Source organism: Bubalus kerabau, chromosome 8 (assembly GCF_029407905.1).
Source record: "Bubalus kerabau isolate K-KA32 ecotype Philippines breed swamp buffalo chromosome 8, PCC_UOA_SB_1v2, whole genome shotgun sequence".
Taxonomy (NCBI): domain Eukaryota; kingdom Metazoa; phylum Chordata; class Mammalia; order Artiodactyla; family Bovidae; genus Bubalus; species Bubalus kerabau.
In genome coordinates, this window is record NC_073631.1 from 76383014 (window position 1) to 76406184 (window position 23171).

General features: G+C 37.2%; 1 protein-coding gene across 2 annotated transcripts in view; it reads left to right on the top strand.

The window, feature by feature from the left end:
* The window catches only part of ZNF804B (zinc finger protein 804B), a 284775-nt gene that overhangs the window by 1120 nt on the left and 260484 nt on the right, over positions 1-23171 (top strand). The gene's annotated exons all lie outside the window — the stretch shown is intronic.

Sequence of the window (23171 nt, forward strand, 5' to 3'; positions counted from 1 at the left end):
TCCAATGTAATCTAGTGACTGAAGCTCAGAGAGGTCAAAGCATGTTGCTAAGTTTCATAGCCTGTAAAGGACAAACAGAAGAGAAAATTGTGTTGCCTGAACTTGCATTCGATGCTTCTTCATAACTATTCATCAACTTCTCAGTCATCTAGAATGATATAACTTAGAAAAAAATTAAGCCCATATTTAACTGTTAATCTAAAGCTGTTGCTATTAATTCTTTCTTAGTAGAGATTATCTTTTTTTCCTTTTTTAGCATTTAGGTAGCAGGATTATTCCTGGAGTGGGTGGTAGGGTTTGTAGAGTAAAAAAAGATATGGAAAATTGAGAAGCTTCTCTACAAAATGGGCAACATTCACTTATTGAAAATACGGTCTCCACAGAAGCATTTAATAGGATTTTTCACCTTACTCTGGGAAAGCAAAACTTTTGATAAGTGTTATTTGCTTCGTTTCCCACCCAAAACTTTTGAGAGCAGATATCCTTGCTGTAAAGGGTTATCTTTACATCTTATAAAACTCTCTCATTCAAGGGCTGCTTTTCTCACCCACCATTAGGGAGCTAAAGTTACTATGTGCTTCAAACCAGAGTTTAAGGCTACTGAAAGGTCATATAAAATTTACAGTTTTTAATCCCACTTTGGAACACATTTCTTCTATAAAATATTAGATTTTCATTGCTAAGCTTCTTCACAGGAAAAGCCCAGGATTTCTGTTGTACAGAGATAATTTATTATTGTGTAAAAGGTTTTGTCAGAGTGAAAATATAGTTATTTCAGTATTTTATCCTGAGAGTAATAAGATTTTATCACAGAAAGGTAATTTTAAATTAGTCATGCTCCTCAGAGCAATTAAGACAGAAGAAACAGGTGGGAATTAGAAAAGCTAGTGCTCACTATTAAAAAAGCTCTAGCTCATGAGCCATTTACTTAAAAGTTAAGCATTGAATCTACCTCATTTTTTCATGATGGTGGACAGATGGTGAGGGCTCCATTAATGTGGAACTTACCTTCCTTCCTTCACTTAAACCTGAGAATCTTGTCAGACTGTATCTTAGGCTTTTCTTGTTGTTTTGTTTTAAATTACTTTGTTTTCTTAAAATTCCAAGTTTTGATGAAAATCTAATTTAAATTTCTTTGCTTGTTTGTGCTGTGAATGATTACTGAAGGGCATACAGGTGTGTGGGACAGGGTTTCTATAATTTCCTAAAGGGAAGATTTCTTGATCAGCAGTATCTCCTTTGAAAATAAGCTTGAGAGTTGCTTCCCTATTTCTGAGATAAGGGAATAGTATCACAGAGATACTTAACTATTTTTAACATCCACTTTTTGCTCATCAGTGAAAGAGAACATGGGATACCACATGTGAGTAGAGCAAGGCAAAATTAAATAGAAGAAAACAGTGGCTGGATAGAGAAAAAAAATAGAAGGGGAATCAAGTGTTTTAAATAATAACTCATTGTAATCCACCTTCATCCATGAGGCAAGTTTCACATAGTCTAAGAAAAAATTAACCTGGTGGGTAAATAAACATACATACCACAAGCACTGACTTCCACAGATTTTTGTCATTAAGGACAATGAGAGAAGTTGGCCATATCCACACATCAGACTTCCAAATCCAGAAATATCAAATGTTGATCACAAAAAGAATCATGCTATTTGCTCCTTTGTTACTGGTATTCCTTTGCCAATTTTACCACTTTCATAGCTGAATAGGTAGGTGGTGGCTGCCTTAGGTGTTTTTTCAAATGCAGTTTCTAACAGTGAACCGCATAATATGAAGTTTCCCAGTGGGTCTGTCTCACTAGTGAACTTAATTGGCTCAGTTTGTTCAAACACCCAACTGAGGAATCCAAAGACTTGTGTTTAAGTCCCTAGTGGGAAAATGTGTTAAGATGATAGAGGTCTTTCCTCACTGAACACAGTGGTCAGTATGTCTTGACAGAAACAGATTATCATTCCTCTGCTTTAAGGAAAAACACCCCAAGAATTCTGTTTTATTGACACAGGAATGAAGTAAGATTATACATGAAGTTCAGCTAAACTAACACTTTAAAAGATGGAATTTTACATTGATTAATTCATCTCTACTAATCATTTCAAGGAGTTTCCTGGTGGCTCAGATAGTAAAGAATCTGCCTGCCATGTAGCTGACCCAGGCTTGTTCCCTAGGTTGGGAAGGTCCCCTGGAGAAGGAAATGGCTACCCACTCCAGTATTCTGGCCTGGAGAATTCCATGGGCAGAGGGCTATAGTCCATGGGATCACAAAGAATTGGATGATTGAGCGACTAACACTTTCACTTTTCAATCATGTCAATGTTCTTGGACATTTCATCACATTTAATAATTTCCCATTAAGAATGTAGTCTTGTGCAAGCCTCAGTGTCTCATATCACTAAAGAAAAATACATTTGTTCACACCAGCCATATTCAGTATTCACATACATTTACATGAGGAACACACAGAAAATCAATCCATGGAGGGATGATATTCTGTATAATGCTTTTTTCATTAATTCTCTTGTATGACCATTCTTGACCCCCCACCTTAGCTGCTCCTTCCTTTCAGGCCTCAGCTCTTATACCTAGACTTTTCTTGACTGCAGCATGGGATTGCTCTTGTGTCATTGTTCATCCCACATTTTCCCATGGAATAAAGAAGTTTGAAATGGAGAATAAAGTATAATGAAACTAAGCTGGCATAGGATTCTTCATCAAATTGGCAACCCACTCTAGTACTCTTGCCTGGAAAATCCCATGGACAGAGGAGCTTGGTAGGCTGCAGTCCATGGGGTCACTAAGAGTCTGACACGACTGAGCGAATTCACTTTTCACTTTCATGCATTGGAGAAGGAAATGGCAACCCATTCCAGTGTTCTTGCCTGGAGAATCCCAGGGACGGCGGTGGTGGGCTGCCATCTATGGGGTCGCACAGAGTCAGATATGACTGAAGCGACTTAGCAGCAGCAGCAACAGACAAGACCCTGCCAAGTGGAAGATGTCTGGAGCTGCACTTTGACCCTTTCTATATGTCTTCTTACAGCCCATGACATGTCTTTAGATGCTTCATATTTTAGATTAAAATAGTGAAGGCTTCTTTGCCAAGCAGCTGTGATTTTTGCAGAACTCTCATGTCTAATAATATTTCAATTGAGTAGATGAGATATAGCTTAGCCCTCGTGAAACTAGACTATGAATAACCATTTATTTGTAGTTGAGAGAAAGCAGGCATGATTTCTTCTCCTGATAGAACCTACCCCATAATTTCCTTTACAGTATTTGATAGTCATTTATTTTCAGTGACAATATTGAGTGTGGGAGTTATGTTTCATTGCTTAGCTTTTGATAGTTTATTGTTATGGAGTTTTAGCTTCTCTCTCCCGAATTAACTAATAATTTAGCTCACTAACTTATGGTTACCTTTCCTTTTACCTATCATGACACCTATAGATGATAATATTTATTTTACATGTGGGGTAAAAATGTGACTGTCACTAAGGCTCTGTCTACTCCAAAATCTGGACAATCACTGCCTTCACACATGGTTAGCTGTTCATTTATAAGCAGTGGCATAGTCAGTAGGAGGCTCTGTAACTGCCTCTTCTGGGACTTGTTGAAAAAGCTATTGCTTTCTTTATAAACAGTTTCCAGAGTCCTCTCATAGAAGGGTTTCCTCTTTTTTGCTGATGAGTAACTAGGACAGTGTTCACTCCCTTGGGTGGTCCTGATTAATACCACTTCCCATGTACCTGCATTTATGGTACTTAATGTCTCTTGGGCTCAGAGACAAACATAGTGAGAGATACCTGAAGTTGTTGCTATTTCCTGCAATGTAAATTTAAAAAAAAAAAAAAACAAAAAAAAACAACAACAAAAAAACACGAGTAAATGTCTGAGAATTGAAATTTCCTTGAAAGCACTAATAACCAGAAGCATTGCCTTAGCCAGGATTTGGAAAAAAACAAACAAACAAAAAAAAAACCCTACATTTGCTTTAGCTTGAATCTCAAAATACCCACTAATCTCAGATATCTTCGGCCTCTGCATTACAGGATCCATTTAGAGTTGTCTTTAAAAGGAACCCCTAAAGGCTTGATGACAAGAGAAGTTAGGGCATATTCTGAGCTTTGAGTTTGTCTCTTGGGGGAAAAACTGTTTCTTTCTAATCTCTGCACCACAGCCATGCATGGCTATATAGCACCAAAATGCACTGGTGATTAATGCTAACAGGGCTTAAAGTACATATCTATATGAACCCTACAAATATAGAAATGTATCTTACCAGAAGCATATGGTGCCCATTTCAGGCCTGTAGGGATTGGCAAGGGATGACATTTTTCACGTAGCTAATTACATCTTCTTATGGAGACAGTCATACAAGTCACTCTTACGGTACACGATTTGCCCACTTTTACTACTTCTCAATTCTTTTTACTTTTCTTAGTGCTTATTACACAACTTAAAGTAGTGATTTAACAATTAGTCTTAAACATTTTCTTGATTTTCAAGTACTTATAACTGAGTTTGAACTGATTGAACTCAGAGGTATTTTAAACCTGCAGAGGCAACTCAGTCATGGCAGTAGAGATGCTTTAAAATGAAATTGAAGTGGGCGGTTGTTGTACTTGATGAGTGATATAGGTCTTGTTATTTGTAATTAGTTAACCTAGATATAAAATTAAGCATGCTACAGTTTGAGTCCTTGACTTGTCATTTGTTATGAAATCAGTGAATTACAAAGTAATTAAGATAACCTGTCTGTTAATTAAAGTCTGTATTACAAGGGAACATGTTAGTATTTGGATAATCGAGATGCTGTGTCTGGACACCATTCCAGAATTAAATATGATTTTATTTAATGCATTATAGAAAATCAAGCTGCTTTGAGGTTATTCACATGTTTAATAAGACAAATTCTTTCTTGAAGCAGTTTCAAACCACTGCTATAAGATGGGAATCACATTCATTGCTATTTCCTCATAGTTTTTCAAGATGAAATTTAATTATTTTTTTTTTATTTTCAAAAGCAATTGCACATATGTGGTACATATATGTACCACATTTCTTGACCCATTCATATGTTGATGGACATTTAGGTTGTTTCCATATATTGGCTATTGTAGATAGTTCTGCTATGAACATGGAGGGGAAGATATCTCTCTGAGTTCATGATTTCAACACTTTTGGACATATAAGTATGATATATATAAATAGATATATCTACAAATAAGATTGCTCATATGATAATTCTATTTTTAATTTTTTGAAGAAACTGTTTCTCATAGAGGCTGTACAATTTAGTAATCTCACCAACAGTGCCATGAGAGTTCTGGTTTCTTCATATCCTAACTGACACTTGTTATTTTCCTTTTTCCTTTAATAATGGCTATCTGAACATGTATAAAATGATATTTCATTGTGGTTTTGATTTGCATTTCCTGGGTAGTGATGTTCAGCGTCTTCTCATATATGTCTTGGTCATTTGTTTATCTTCTTTTGGAGAAATGTTTGAGTCCTTTCCTGATTTTAAAATCAGATTATTTGTTTTTTGTTTTGTTAGTGAGTTGTAGGAGTTCCTTGATATTTTGGATATTAATAATTATCAGATACATGGTTTATAAGTATTTCTCATATTCTTTATACTTTTTTTTCATTTTGTTGATTGAGTCCTTTGCTGTGAAGAAGCTTTTTGTTTTGATGTATTCCCACTTGTCTGATTTTGCTTCTATAGATCATTCTTTTGATGTTGTAGCCAAGAAATCACTGCCAAGCCCAGTGTTATGAAGATTTTCACCTCTATTTTCTTCTGCTGCTGCTACTGCTGCTAAGTTGCTTCAGTTGTGTCTGACTCTGTGCGACCCCATAGACGGCAGCCCACCAGGCTCCCCCATCCCTGGGATTCTCCAGGCAAGAACACTGGAGTGGGTTGCCATTTCTTCCTCCAATGCATGAAAGTGAAAAGTCAAAGTGAAGTTGCTATTTTCTTCTAGGAGTTTTATAATTACAGGTTTTACATTTAAATCTTCAGTACATTTTGAGTTTATTTATGTGTATAGTTTAAGATGTTTAACTTTGTAATATCTTTCAAAATTAGGGAATTTTATACTAATCTTTCACCTTCTTGATTAAGTTTATTCCTAAATATTTTAGTATTTTCAATGAGATTGTGTTCTTAATTTCCTTTTCAGGTAGTTCATCATTAGTATATATAAACGCAACTTATTTTTGTATGTTAATTTGTATCCTGCAAATTTACTATATTCATGTAGCAGTTCTAATAATTGTGTGTGTGTGTGTGTGTGGTCCTTTGGATGTTCTACATCTAAGATTGTGTCACTTAAAATATCAATATTTGAAGTGTAAATAAGGAGGAAAGAGTTCACAAGTGAAATAAAAGATGACTAGAAAAGCAGGAAGAAAATGATGATAATAAAGAAAATTCTTGAGATACAGAGTTTCAAAGAGTGATAGATCAAATAAAGTAAAGCATTGACTGAGAAGTCTCCACTGGTTTGTGTAAAAAGCAAATCATTGTTGGCTTATGCGATAGTGATAGAGCTTAATATGTTTAAATGCCAGAGAAAAGGAGACAGAAGAGAGAAATATTTGAAGATACAGGGAACAGAAAGAAGAATCTTTAAGGGCTAGCTCTCTGAGGATATTGGGTGAGACAATGTTCTGCACAAAATTGATCTTAATATGGGAGAGGAATTTCAATGAAGTAAAATATAAGCAAAAACGTAGTTAGAATTGCAATTTTAGAGCCTATGGATGAGAAAAGAAACCAACCATAGATTTCTCAGCACTTCTTCTTGCCATGCAGGAGGCTAATTAAAACTTTGTAATTTTGACATCCAGTCTCTAAAACTACAAGGGTGTAGTGGTCAAAACACAGAATACTATATGTATTGCTCTCTTTTTTCCTTTTCTTTTTTTTTTTCCTTTTAGGTTATATATAGGAAGAGAGGACCTCTTCTAGATGATTCTACATTGGTACATGCAAAATTTAAATGTAGAAACAGAGAATGTTGTGGAAGAATCTGTCCTTAGAGCATGCCTTTTTTTTTCATGGCAAGACCCTAGGGGTTGATTTAGGGCAGATGCAAATCTTAGTCTCATCTCTGAGATAGACATATGACTCTCTGGCCTAATGACCCTACCTGTCTCACTCGACATCTTCAGTGTTCTGCTTCTTGTTACAGGAAAGATTCTGCAGTTGGTCAGCTCCTTATTTGGCTTGTCTGCAAATATGGAAGGCTTATCAGACTGGCTAGTTAGATAATCCTTTGACTTTTTACTTCTGGATTTTGTTTATTATCATTTGTCTAGGAAGGATTTACTTAACATATTTACTGAACCCATGATTCCTGGGTTCATCATATTTATTCAGCCTGAGACCTCTGGAATATTTAGGTGACAAATAATTATATAATGATTTGTTACATGTTATTTATTTTTAAAAATACCAATATATAACATAAATAAGGTATATGGGTATTTTCTCTGATAATCTTAGCCCAAACATTGCAGGAATTTGAGGTGGTTACAAACATTAACTTGATTAGCTCCTATGAAATAGAAAGCAGAGCCGTGTACCAGGAGTGAGCAGGAAGTAGGGTATTTGTAGGTTTCAGTATGATGAAGATGCATGAAATGGTATTGCAGAGAACACTCTAGCAAGAAAAATAGGATTGCTGGGCAACTTCACAAGCCATTTGAGGTTGGAAACCACGGAGATATAGTGTCCTGATTGCATGCAACTGTCAAATGTGTGATGGTGATAGTGCATTTATGGAGCCGTCTCTGTGGCTTTGAATGCTCTTTTCTACTTCTATTAATTTATTAAGAGAAGCCTGATCCTTTAAGTATCAACTCACATGCTTCATTCTCTGTAAGGCGTTTTTAAGCAAGAGATGCTATACAATACATTTTTGTTAAGATTAAAAATTATGCTTCCTTTATGCTTACTCTTCTATGGTCATTTTCTTAGGTTCTTAGTGCTTCAGTTTCTTTACCTGTCAAACATGGATATTAATAATGCCTATTTCTTAGGGCTATTTTGTGGGTTAAACTCACACATATGAGTTAACACATAAGGAGAATGTGAAGCAGTGTTTGGCACAGTTTAAATGCTCAATTAAAATTACTCATATATTATTTATCAATGATATTCTTATTATCGAGCTTAGTACAGGCTTAACAAGTGTAGCAGTTCTATGTCAAGTGCTTGTTGAACAAATGAATGACAGTGGATAAGATAATAAATACATTTTTTTGGAAAAACTGATAATAACAGTGGAAGGATATTCTGAGATGTAATATGAAGTGAAAGAAACATACAGACTTTGGAATCATACTGAGTTTGTAGCTGGTTGATCTTGATTGAGCAGATTGCTAAATTTCCCTGAGTTTAAAGTTGTTCATTTGAAAAATGAATATGATGGTTTCAACTCATGGAGTTGTAGTGATGACTATACATAGTTTCACTCAAGAAGTGAGTGGTGGTGTGGTGCTGGTGTTTTAGTCGCTAAGTTGTGTCTGACTCTTTGTGACCACGTGGACTATAGATCACCAGACTCTTCTGTCTATGGGATTTCCCAGGCAAGTATACTGGAGTGGGCTGCCATTTCCTTCTCCGGGGGATCTTCCCAACCCAGGGATCGAACCTGTGTCTCACGCATTGCAGGCAGATTCATTACTGAGTGAGCCACCAGGGAAGCCAAAGAGGTGACCACCAGCTTCATCACTGAGGTCACTGTTGCCTTTCTCCCGTCACTTTTTACCTTTCAATTGTTAGACTTAAAATATTATGACAAAGCATCTCAGTATAGTAATTTTTCTCCTTCCTAAAATGTAATTTTCATCTTCATTTTAATTAACTTCTCCATCCAGTAATGTAATTCTCCTGGGTGGTGAAAGTTGGAGTGATGGGTGCTGCTTACAAATTTCAGGTGGTATGATTTTAGTGATATTCTGATGTTTACCTAAATAGAGGAGCAGCAATGCTGCACAAAAGACAGGGCTCAATTTTGATACAAAATCTGATATACAAAGAGACTTATTTTGGGAACAAAACAACTGAAAATACTGGGGTTGTATTTAAGTTAACAGCTGCAGGCATTAGTCATGAGTGTGTTACAAAAGAGTTAATTCAGTTCCTTGGGTGAAAGAGATGCAGAAGGAAGTCTAACACAGTCTTCTGATGAGATGAATCACTGTGATTATAACAGAAAATAACATAACCGTTGAAAAAAGCTCTGATTCCTAATTGGTTGCTACATTGCAAGATCAGCCTCTCTAAACAGTCACAGACCAATAGTAAACTCAGAGAAAAATAGTTTAGTGCCCAGTAGGACCTCATTGATTCATAAACAATTTGAGTTTTCCCATTACATTTTTTTTTTTTAACTGTACTTTCAAGAACCAAGGGACGGTGAACCAGTTCTTTGATTCTTGACTTTGGTGGAGTGAGAGAGGGTTGAGTTTAGGCAGTCATTTCCCCATCTTGAATCCAAGTGTTAGAAAGTATATTTATTTCTTAATTAATGTGAACAGCTGTTTATGACAAAGAAAAGATGAAAGATAAGTAAATCCATTAATACTTGTTTCGGCCTCATGGTTTACTACATTGTTTTCATTTTTCTCTTTCTCTCTCACTCACCAGTCTTATATTTTAAGGTTCTACCCTTAAATGCAATGTGTCCATCCCTATTGGTCCAGCTTCATTTATCAATAAATTTTTTGAAAAAAATAGTTTTGATTTCCCTGTGTTTTCCCTGAGTTATTTTTCACAATAGATGAAAAGTATCATTCTCAAAACCAAATCATTCATATCACTTCTCTTCAGTTGCTCCCCTGGGTTTCCACATTCACTTAACATTAATGGCCCTTCGTAAAGACATGTAACCTTGACCTCCTCTCCAGTCTTACTGACTTGTGGTTTCTTCTTCTGACATTATACTGTTGTAGCTATTAAACACATGTTTCTTTTGTATATATTCTTGCTGATGTCTGTTTGTATATACCGAGAGCCTTTCCTGGGCTGTCCTTCTTTTGGCCTTCATCTCTTGTAAAATGTTAGTTCTTCCTTCAAAACTCCACTCAGTTATTTCTTCTACTGTTAAACTTTCCCTGTGTCTCACGTAGAATCAGATACTCACTCTTGTCCCCGTGCCACCATGTACAGTATTCTTCTATGGCTGCCTATATCTCTCTTCCCATCATGGTTTCTGTAACTACATTTACCACTAGACACTGAGCTACTTACGGCCACAGCACATTCAGCTTTTTCTCTTTAATTTCCAGAAGACTTGATACAGGGTAGAGGATAAAAACAAATTGTTGAACTTAATTCACAAATTATAGATAATGGTAAATTTCATCAACAACATAGTATAAACAAAGCTTAAACAATGAATTCTACTTGTTTTCCTTACTTTGCCATTAAAATTTATAGGATGTAGAAAAGATAGATATTCTCTGTAGACTTTGGCTTTCCACATAGTTACAGAGAGTTGAATGGTCAAGTCCCTTTTCAGCAAAAATATATTTTAAGCCTATATTGAGACCACTGGAATAAGCTAAACAAACTCTTTTTGTGTCTCTTATAATGGCTGCATGATCTTATTTTTCAAACAGTATATATCATATTGTTAGGTAGTTACAGTAGGAAAAAGGAGTCCAAAATAGTGGTGGCTAAAAGACAAAGAAAGAGAAAAGCCTGTGAAAATGGAACAAAAGAAGACACGTGGACCGGAGTGAGAACTTCAGGTGAAACAAACACACCCCTTTCTTGGCTAGCCCAATTTGCATAGGGCAGGCTCTGCAGGGAGAAGACAAATGTATAAAAGGAGGAAGCCAAGACAGATTGAGGCCTCTCCTTTGGGCCACCCTTGGCCTGCCCTCACGCCTCAAGGATGTACTATCCTTTGCTTGAGAATAAAACTCTGAGCTGTAACCTAGCTGTAACATTGGTCTGCTGTTTCAAATCTTTGCTGCAGCAAGACAGAACCAAGGAAATTACACACTCCTCCAGCAATATCATGCAAATACCATATTCTAGAGACTAGTATGATACTTCCTGGGAAGGACTGTTAAGGTGAATTTACATCTTTAGGTGAAAGGCAGCCTTTTCAATAATCAATGTGGTTCCAAAGCTGAGGTACATAAAGGGAGCAGGTTTGTTTGGCATAGCTAGAATTCATTTTGTATTGGCCAGTACTTTAATACTTCCACACTACTTTTTTTCTCCTGATACAACCTATTCAATGACTTGGAGGCAAATACTCTGTGTTCTCTTTTGTTTTCAAGCTTTCAGTTTTGGAGTATGAGTAATATATTATCTAAGTTTCAGGCCAAGATCACACAAACTATTTTACTTTGAGTTGAAATAAACATCAAGCTACTCAATATGATAGGATTAGCTAATCTTGTAGCATTTTCAGGAGGCTGAATTTTTCCCTCAATTTTTATGTCAGTGATATACAGTATTTCAAAGAAAATCAGAAATGATTTCAAACTTTTGTGACTTCAGATGTGGAAAATAAATGCCCTGATAGATTTTCGTAATACATTCCAGGTACCTGGAGAATGTGTGTGTGGTGGTGGGGTGATAGGGAGAAGGAAGGGAATAGAGAGAAGGTATATGGGGGAAAGAGTGTTAGTCACTCGTTTCCAACTCTTTGCAACCTCATGAACTGTAGCTCATCAGGCTCCTCTGTCCATGGTATTCTCCAGGCAAGAATTCTGGAGTTAATGGTCATTCCCTTCTCCAGGGGATCTTCCCAACCCAGGGATCAAATCCTGATTTCTCACATTACAGGCAGATTCTTTACCTTTTGAGCCACTAGGGAAGACTATTTAGGGAAAAAACTTAGAGTCAATAAATACCTAAATATTTCTGGAGATAATCTGGCTAAGTTTTAAAGTAAGTGTTAAATGTTAGGAACTAATACATGGGAAGCAAGAGTAATGAGTTTTTCATTTTATATGAGACAGACAATATAGATTTATATGCTTACCTTTCTTTATCTTGACTTCAGAATACCTTTATTTTATTTTTTCCAGAATACTTTTAAAATCATGAGATCAGCCTTACTTTAATAAGGCTTTTTTACATGTAAAGATATTTCAGATTCAGAAACGTACTAATATATATAAAACTGGGTATAAGAAGCACTGCATGTAAATATATGGTCAGGAAGAAGGCTTGGGACTTTACAAGTTGAGCAGCCTTCAGTATGAATGTCAGTTTGAAAACAGAAGGGACATAAATGAGTAGAGAAGGGAAAGGCCACTCTCTCCAGTATTCTGGCCTCGTGAGAATTCCATGGACTATATAATCCACGGGGTCACAAATATATATGATTGAGCAACTTTCATTTCACTTTCAAATGAGCAGAAATTAGATGTGAAATTGTTACAATTTCCAAACAAGATCTACTTGAGAATGCAGAAACTTTTACCTTTGGAAGACAAATATGCTAAGTCACTTCAGTCATGTCTGACTCTGTGCGACCCCATAGATGGCAGCCCACCAGGCTCCCCTGTTCCTGGGATTCTCCAGGAAAGAGTACTGGAGTGGGTTGCCATTGCCTTTGGAAGACAAATATATTTCCTTTTAAATTTAAGGTGAAATTTGAAACATGAATTTATAAAATTTCTATGTGATGCTTTTATCCATAAAGAAAAAATGCCATGTTAGATAAATAACAATTAAAGATACTGGAAAAGAAATATCAATTCAAAGACTGGATATGATTAGCCATTATGATATAACTAGGAAATGATGAGAAGTTTATTAATGGGCAGATGAGAAGTAATTTTTTTCTGAACGTTCAGATTTCCCAATCATAACATTCATGAAACTAACCACTAGCTAGTTAAGGAATTACGAACATCATTCACTATATCATTTTAAATTTTATTTATCACTATTATAGTATCAACATTTACAAGTATATGTTTCATTATTCTATTTTAAACACGAACATTAAAATATAATTTTTTGATATTTGCTTTATTAAGGCATAATTTACATGAAGTAAAATTCAGCATTTAATTGTATAGGTTGATGAATCTTAACAAATGGTTACATTTGTGCAGGAACTACAATAATGATGTAAAATATTTCCAGCACCTCCAAAATTCTCTAGTACCCTTTTGCAGTCAATTTCCTCCTCTAAGTTGTCGAGTGCATTGTTTTTACTTTATTATCCTTTTAATGTCTGAAATTTCTCAAGTGATATGCCTTTCATCATTCCTAATATTGGAGATTTATATCTTTTTTCTTTTTAAAAAAATGTATTTATTTTTTTAATTGAAGGATAATTGCTTTAAGAATTTTGTTGTTTTCTGTCAAATATAAACATGAATCAGCCATAGGTGTATATATGTCCCCTCCCTCTTGGACCCCTCTCTGATCTCCCTCCCCTTCCCACCCGTCTAAGTTGACATAGAGCCCCTGTTTGAGTTCCCTGAGACATACACAAAATTCACATTGGCTATCTATTTTACATACAGTAACATAAGTTTCCATGATACTCTCTCCATACATCTCAACTTCTCCTCCCTCTCCCTGTGTGCATAAGTCTGTTCTCTATGTCTGTTTTTCCATTGCTGCCTTGCAAATAAATTCATCACTACCATTAACTTTCTCTTTTTTTTTACTTACTTCACTCTGCACAATAGGCTCTAGTTTCAGCCACCTCATTAGAACTGACTCGAATATGTTCCTTTTTATGGCTGAGTAATATTCTATTGTGTATCTGTACCACAGCTTCTTTAGCCATTCATATCCTGATGGACATATAGGTTGCTTCCATGTCCTAGCTATTATAAATAGTGCTTCAATGAACATTGGGGTACATGTATCTTTTTCAATTTTGGTTTCCTCTGTATATGCCTAGGAGTGGGATTGTTGGATCATATGTTGATTTTATTCCTAGTTTTTTAAGGAATCTCCGTACTGTCTTCCATAGTGACTATATCGATTTGCATTCCCACCAACAGTACAAGTTCAGTCCAGTTCAGTCACTCAGTCACGTCTGACTCTTTGCAACCCCATGGACTGCAGCACACCAGGCCTCCCTGTCCATCACCAACTCCCAGAGCTTGCTCAAACTCATGTCCATTGAGTCAGTGACACCATCCAACCGTCTCATCCTCTGTTACCCCCTCTCCTCCCACCTTCAATCTTTCCCAGCATCAGGGTCTTTTCTAATGACTCAGCTCTTCTCATCAGGTGGCCAAAGTATTAGAGTTTCAGCTTCAGCATCAGTCCTTCCAGTGATCATTCAGGACTGATTTCCTTTAGGATAGACTGGTTTGGTCTCCTTGCAGTCCAAGGGTCTCTCAAGAGTCTTTTCCAACACCACAGTTCAAAAGTATATATTCTTTGGTGCTCAGCTTTCTTTATAGTTCAACTCTTACATCCGTACATGACTACTGAAAAAACCATAGCCTTGACTAGATGGACCTTTGTTGGCAAAGTGATATCTCTACTTTTTAATATGTTGTCTAGGTTGGTCATAATCTTTCTTCTAAGGATCAAGTGTCTCTTAATTTCCTGGCTGCAGTCACCATCTGTAGTGATTTTGTAGCCCCCAAACATAAAGTCAGCCAGTTTCCACTGTTTCTCCATCTATTTGCCATAAGGTGATGGGACTGGATGCCATGATCTTTGTTTTCTGAATGTTGAACTTTAAGCCAACTTTTTCACTCTCCTCTTTCACTTTCAAGACTGTTTAGTAATTCTTCACTTTCTGCCATAAGGGTGGTGTCATCTATATATCTGAGGTTATTGATATTTCTCCAGGCAATCTTGATTCCAGCTTGTGCTTCATCCAGCCCAGAGTTTCTCATGATGTACTCTGCATAGAAGTTAAATAAGCAGGGTGACAATATACAGCCTTGACATACTCCTTTTCCTATTTGGGACCAGCCTGTTGTTCCATGTCCAGTTCTAACTGTTGCTACCTGACCTGCATACAGATTTCTCAAGAGGTAGGTCAGGTGGTCTGGTATTCCCATCTCTCTAAGAATTTTCCACAGTTTCTTGTGATCCACACAGTCAAAGGCTTTGGCATCGTCAATAAGCAGAAATAGATATTTTTCTGGAACTTTCTTGATTTTTTGATGACCCAGCAGATGTTGGCAATGGATCTCTAGTTCCTCTGCCTTTTCTAAAACCAGCTTAAACCTCTTGAAGTTCACGGTTCATGTATTGTTGAAGCCTGGCTTGGAGAATTTTGAGCATTACTTTACTAGCGTGTGAGATGAGTGCAATTGTTCGGTAGTTTGAGCATTCTTTGGCATTGCCTTTAAATGAAAAATGACCTTTTCAGTCCTGTGGCCACTGCTGAGTTTTCCAAATTTGCTGGCATATTGAGTGCAACACTTTCACAGCATCCTCCACACCCTCTCCAGCATTTATTGTTTGTAGACTTTGTGATGATGGTCATTCTGACTGGTGTGAGGTGATATCTCATTGTAGTTTTGATTTGCATTTCTCTAATAATGAGTGATTTTGAGCATCTTTTCATCTGTTTGTTAGTCATCTGTAAGCCTTCTTTAGAGAAATTTCTGTTTAGGTCTTTCCCCCACTTTTTTATTTGGTTGTTTGTTTTTCTGCCATTGAGTTGTATGAGCTGCCTGTATATTTTGGAAACTAATTCTTTGTTGTTTCATTTGGTACTATTTTCTCCCATTCCTTTTCACCTTGTTTATAGTTTCTTTTGCTATGCAAAAACTTTAAGTTTAACTAGGCCCAATTTCTTTACTCTTGTTTTCATTTCCATTACTCCAAGAGGTGGGTCATGGAGGATCTTGTTTTATGTTGCTGATTGTTCTGCCTATGCTTTCCTCTAAGAGTTTTATAGCTTCTGATCTTACATTTAGCTCTTTAATCCATTTTGAGTTTATCTTTGTGTGTGGCGTTAGAAGGTGTTCTAATTTCATTCTTTTACATTTAGCTGTCCAGTTTTCCCAGCACCATTTATTGAAGAGGCTACCTTTGCCCTGTTGTACATTCTTGCCTCCTTTGTCAAAAGTAAGATGCCCATAGGTGTGTGGGTTTATTTCTGGGCTTTCTGTCTTGTTCCATTGATCTATATTTCTGTTTTTGTGCTAGTGCCATACTGTTTTGATGACTGTAGCTTTGTAGTACAATCTGAATGAATTTTGAAGTATATTCAATCTCTTCCTATGTATTCATATTTATGGTATTATTTGGATTGAATACCAGTAAATAATTTCAAAGTCATTTTATGTCTAATCCACTCAGTAAGAATCTAGTGAGGATCACATGCATTAATTCTTCTGGAGGTTGGTGATAATAGATAAATAAAATGCAGTCTCTGCCCTATAATCAAATAGAATAGATTTTTGGAAAAATATTGTTAACTGTCAAATCACATCCACTAAACCCAGAGTGCCCATGCTTGAATATAACTTTTCCTGTCTGATTCAATATACTTTATTAGAAAAATGAAGTTTAAAAGTTAGTGCATAATTTACTGATTACTTGCTACTCTCATCATATATGAAATTTAGAACTGATAGTTTATCACTCAATTTTCTGTTGAGGGAACAACAGAGACTAAATTTCTATAGTTGTACACTGTGCATTCACATATCAGCACAGACAGTTGCATCCAGAAACGATACTAATAAGCATTCTGGAGAAATATAATGGTGAAAGCAGTGATAGCTTACAGTGAAAGATGTCAGATTCCTGATCTCTGAAGAAGATTTAGCTTCAACACCAGGGACCAGGTTTGATTATTCAGGGCTCTTGTGTGGTACAAGTTTTATTACAGTGAAGAGGGAGAGAGCAAGCTTCTGACATAGACATCAGAAGGGGGTGGAGAGTGTCCCCCTCACTAGTCTAAGCAAGGGAGTTATATATTTTTAGTTAGTCATTACAATAAATCAAAAGAACGTCTCAAGGTTGTAAAATTTTACCAGACCCACTCCCACAATTTACATTTTAAGGTAACAGGATTAGAACTTAACAATAGAAAGATCTTACCAGACCCACTCCCATAATATACATTTTAACAGGATTAGTCAGAAGGTTTTCAGGAAGGACAAACTGTCCTCAAACTGGATACTGTTGTTGTTATATAATCTTTAGTATAATCTTTAAACTGAGTTGTTTGTTGTTTGTTGCAGTTCCAGGCTTAAAGATAAAAAACCATTTATGTGACTAAGACTAAGGAATGTAGAAGAAAAAAAAGACATTTGTCCTTTCCTCCTCCTTGAGAATTCCAGATCCCTATCTCCTCAAGAGCCCCAGACCCATTTCTCCTCCTTGGGGATCCTGGACTTCTTATCAACCTGCCCAGCAATTAACTCTCTCAACAGTATTTTAAAAGAGAATTTTTAAAAGTGCTTTACACCAGGTATCACTTTAAAAAATCTTATCTTTTAAAATACTGCTGAAAGAGTCGATGAAATTAAAAGATGCTTGCTCCTTGGAAGAAAAGCTAGTACCAACGTAGACAGCATATTAAAAAGCAGAGACATTACTTTGCCAACAAAGGTCCATCTAGTCAAAGCTATGGTTTTTCCAGTAGTCATGTATGAATGTTAGAGTTGGACTATAAAGAAAGCTGAGCACCAAAGAATTGATGCTTTTGAACGGTGGTGTTTGAGAAGACTCTTGAGAGTCCCTTGGACTGCAAGGAGATCCAACTAGTCCATCCTAAAGGAAATAAGTCCTGAATATTTATTGGAATGACTGATGCTGAAGCTGAAACTCTAATACTTGGCCACCTGATGCGAAGAACTGACTCATTAGAAAAGACCCTGATGCTGGGAATGATTGAAGGTGGGAGGAGAAGGGGATGACAGGTTGAGATGGTTAGATGGCATCACTGACTCAATGGACATGAGTTTGAGTAAACTCTGGGAGTTGGTGATGGACAGGGAAGACTGGAGCAGAAGCCTGGTGTGCTGCAGTCCATGGGATTGCAAAGAATTGGACATGACTGAGCAACTGAACTGAATTGAACACCAGGTATCATTTATTTTTTGTTACACAGCCTATTTGGAAAAGACCTACCTGTTCAAAGAAAGAACAACATGATTACTGTTGTAATTTTTTATTCTGAGGGGATGATGTGGGAGCAGGAATATCACAGGCAATTCATTTAAAAAAAGACCCAGAGGGATAGTACAGGGAGGGAGGTGGGAGGAGGGTTCAGGATGGGGAACACGTGTATACCCGTGGGGGATTCATGTTGATGTACGGCAAAACCAATACAATATTGTAAAGTAATTAACCTCCAATTAAAATAAATAAATTTATATTAAAAAAATTCTATCACTAGCAATGAATAGGGTTTAATTTCATTATGGTTCAAAAGTCTCCCAAGGGTGTTATTCTGATTTCTTGCTCTGGGAGCCAATTGTGTTATTAGAATAACAAGATGATATATTTTCTTAATCACCTCCATTGGCTTCTTATTTTGAAGAGACTGTATGTTTCACTTGTGATGGAAGAGATGAGTTGAGTTTAGAATAAAGCCTGGGAATGAAGTGGATATTCTGGGCAAAGCTCTAAGTGACTAGCTTTTGATTAGTCTTTCTTAACCTCAGGCAATTTCTTGATTGGTTAACAATGAATTAGGCTTTCAGGCATTACTCAGGTAATATCCTATTTCAGAAATGTAAGGAACAAAGGAAAAAGTTGGCAGATTCCAAAATTTATGAAGATTCAAGCATACTGGACACATTCAAATGTGGTATTTCTGGTCGGATGTTGAAGGTAAACAGTACACTGAGAACTTTGTGATCATTCATATATATATGATTTATTTACGATTTGAAACTCTTTCCTCTACATTTATTTGATGTGGATTGTAAAACTAAACACAGGATTCTAGTTAAAAGGAATAGAGCAAAACATAATATGAGGCACCTACAATGCTCACAATAGTTGAGCACTCAGTTTTAGCTCTGAATTTCCTGTAAACCAAAGCAGAATGAAACCTATATTGGGATATATAGTTCTTAGACTTGCTGGGTTGCTGGTTTGACTCATCAACTTAATAGCTGTAAGTAAATTATTTATTTTCTCTCTTCCTCTCTAATCCTCAGGGCTTCCCTGGTGGCTCAGACGGTAAGGAATCTGCCTGCAATTCAGGAGACCTGGGTTCAATCCTTGGATTGGGAACATCTGCTGGAGGAGGGCATGGCAACCCACTCCAGTATTATTGCCTAGAGAATCCCCATGGACAGAGGGCTCCAGTCCATGGGGTCACAAAGTTGGACATGACTGAGCAAAATTTAAGCACACTCTAATCCTCAAGCACAAGAAGAGACCATAGTACCTGCACCAGGGGGCTGTTTTGGGAACCACTGCTATTGCTACATGTAAGATACGTAAAAGAGGGCTGTACACATAGCAAGTGCTCAGTATGGTTCAATAAGTATTAGCAATGAAGATTAATAGTGTTATAGTTATCTGCTAAATGAGAGTATGATCATTTATATAGGTAGTTTCTTCCTCCCTTAGCCTCCCCGAATAACTACATTCAAAAAAGCACATAGGGCCAGGATAACCTGAAGGGAAATTGCTTAGTAGAATACACTCCTTATTTAAGTGTGACATTCAAAAAGGAACAAGAATATATTCTACAAAAGTATGTTTCTTTTTATCAACTCTACCCAGAAACCGAGACCTGAATTAATGCATAATGCAGAAAAGGCATTGTTGGAGCAAAGTGATGAATCCGTATAGTTTGGACACCCAAGTTCCTGTTAATCTACTACAGGAATAAAGGTCTGAGAACTTGGGGTATTGTACACATGAGGCCACCCCTTCAATTACTAAGAGTCTGAAGTAGCTTTTGTTTGGCTTGAGTCACTTCCAAGCTGAATTCTGCTAAGTGAAGAGGTACTCTTCTGTGTGGTGTCTAATGTGAGGACTACATGCTTGAGTTATCAGGCATTAAAGAGCCAGACTTGGCATGCTGTTGTGAAGATGTGGAAACCAAAATTGTTTTCTTGCTACAAGGTTTAACTTACTTTCTCACATCAATTAGTCTCCAGAATGCCTGTAGGTAAAATGGATATTTTTCTGCAAAATGAGCTTTAAATCTATTGAATTACTTGCCACATTACATGGATGAGAAAATTTTAACCTAAAGAAAATTTAAGGAGAAATGTTATCAATATATCATTCTAACCCCCCCCAAAACACAAAAGAAACATTTGTGTGAGTCTTGTGAACAAGGTCCACATTTCAATAGGACTCTTTTCTAGTTGGTCTGCCAGAATCAACTGGCACCTAAAAATACCAGTAGGAAGTCAAATTGACAAGTTAAGATTACTACTACAGACAGTCCTTTAAATAGTATAATTCTAGTGTTGACATTGTTCTATGATTCCAGATTGTTGGTTGGAGGTGTATTTTACCAGCATATGATAAATGCCACCTCACTAGAAAAAAACATTGATTGTGCTATTTTTTGTAATTGAACCAAATCAGTTCAACACATATATCAAAATATTTAAATATAAATTTTAAAATTGTGTGTGCATCTAGGACATAGAAGTAATGAAAGATAGTGAAAGTGAAAGTTGCTAAGTCATGTCTGACTCTTTGTGGCCCCATGGACTACACAGTCCATGGAATTCTCTAAGCCAGAATGCTGAGTGAGTTGCCTTTCCCTTCTCCAGGAGATCTTCCCAACCCAGATCGAACTCTGGTCTTCCATGTTGCAGGTGGATTCTTTGTCAACTGAGCTATCAGGAAATAGTACAACTTGGAGAAGACAATGGCACCCCACTCCAGTACTCTTGCCTGGAAAATCCCATGGATGAAGGAGCCTGGTAGGCTGCAGTCCATGGGGTCGCTAAGAGTTGGACACAACTGAGCGACTTCACTTTGACTTTTCACTTTCATGCATTGGAGGAGGAAATGGCAACCCACTCCAGTGTTCTTGCCTGGAGAATCCCATGGACAGAGGAGCCTGGTGGGCTGCTGTCTATGGGGTCGCACAGAATCGGACACGACGGAAGCGACTTAGCAGCAGCAGCAAACTTAAGATTCAGAGTTAGTTTTTAGTAAGCTATTCCTTCTAGTGGAGTAGAAGTATGATAAAAGATCAAAGACTGAGAAATGAGTTATACTTTTTCTAGTTCAGCTCAACTACAGATAGTCACAAGGGTACTGGTAAAGAACACCAATTCTGGCTATGGATTTAGAGAAGGAATTGAACTTTAGTCTCAGTTTTAATGTTTACTTGCTGTGTTCTTACTGTATATGCTGCTGCTGCTGCTGCTAAGTCACTTCAGTCATATCCGATTCTGTGCGACCCCATAGACGGCAACCCACCAGGCTCCCCCGTCCCTGGGATTCTCCAGGCAAGAACACTGGAGTGGGTTGCCATTTCCTTCTCCGATGCATGAAAGTGAAAAGTGAAAGTGAAGTCGCTCAGTCTTATCCGACTCTTAGTGACCCCATGGACTGTGGCCTACCAGGCTCCTCTGCCCATGGGATTTTCCAGGCAAGAGTACTGGAGTGGGGTGCCATAGCCTTCTCCACTTACTGTGTATAGATAGGTAGATAGGAGAATATTTCTGAAAGTTCTGTTTGACGTTCTCTGACTTTGGAAGATGAAAAAACCTATTTGAGGAATTTCATGAGGATTTTTTTAAATAGAAACTATAGTTAAAATTGTCTCACTTTGGATTAGATATAGGACATGCCTACTTGGTGTTGACTGAGATAGTGATAATTATTGCCTTGATTCCTGTCTCCTGTACAATGTCATGAGCCTCCAACCATAGTTCATCAGGCACTCTATCAGATCTAGTCCCTTAAATCTATTTCTCAATTCCACTGTATAGTAATAAGGGATTTGATTTAGGCCATACCTGAATGGTCTAGTGGTTTTCCCCACTTTCTTCAATTTCAGTCTGAATTTGGCAATAAGGAGTTCATGATCCAAGCCACAGTCAGCTCCCGGTCTTCTTTTTGCTGACTGTATAGAGCTTCTCCATCTTTGGCTGCAAAGAATATAATCAATCTGATTTTGGTGTCAACCATCTGGTGATGTCCATGTGTAGAGTCTTCTCTTGTGATGTTGGAAGAGGGTGTTTGCTCTGACCAGTGCATTCTCTTGGAAGAACTCTATTAGCCTTTGACATGCTTCATTCTGGACTCCAAGGCCAAATTTGCCTGTTCCTCCAGGTGTTTCTTGACTTCCTACTTTTGCATTCCAGTCCCCTATAATGAAAAGGACATCTTTTTTGGGTATTAGTTCTAGAAGGTCTTGTAAGTCTTCATAGAACTGTTCAACTTCAGCGTCTTCGGTGTTACTGGTCAGGGCATAGACTTGAATTACCGTGATATTGAATGCTTTGCCTTGGAAATGAACAGAGATCATTCTGTCATTTTTGAGATTGCACCCAAGTAATCCATTTCGGACTCTCTTGTTGACTATGATGGCTACTGCATTTCTTCTATGGGATTCCTGCCCACAGTAGTAAATATAATGGTCATCTGAATTAAATTCACCAATTCCAGTCCATCTTAGTTCACTGATTCCTAGAATGTCCATGTTCACTCTTGTCATCTCCTATTTGACCACTTCCAATTTGCCTTGATTCATGGACCTAACATTACAGGTTCCTATGCAATATTGCTCTTTACAGCATCGAATCTTGCTTCTATCACCAGTCCCATTCACAACTGGGTGTTGTTTTTGCTTTGGCTCCATCGCTTCATTCTTTCTGGAGTTATTTCTCCACTGATCTCCAGTAACATATTGGGCACCTACTGACATGGGGAGTTCATCTTTCAGTGTCCTATCTTTTTGCCTTTTCATTCTGTTCATGGGGTTCTCAAAGCAAGAATATTGAAGTGCTTTGCCATTCACTTCTCCAGTGGACTACATTCTGTCAGGAAGCAACAGTTGGAACTGGACATGGAATAACAGACTGGTTCCAAATAGGAAAAGGAGTACGTCAAGGCTGTATACTGTCACCCTGCTTATTTAACTTATATGCAGAGTACATCATGAGAAATGCTGGGCTGGATGAAGCACAAGCTGGAATCAAGATTGCCAGGACAAATATCAATAACCTCAGATATGCAGATGACACCACCCTTATGGCAGAAAGTGAAGAGGAACTCAAAAGCCTCTTGATGAAAGTGAA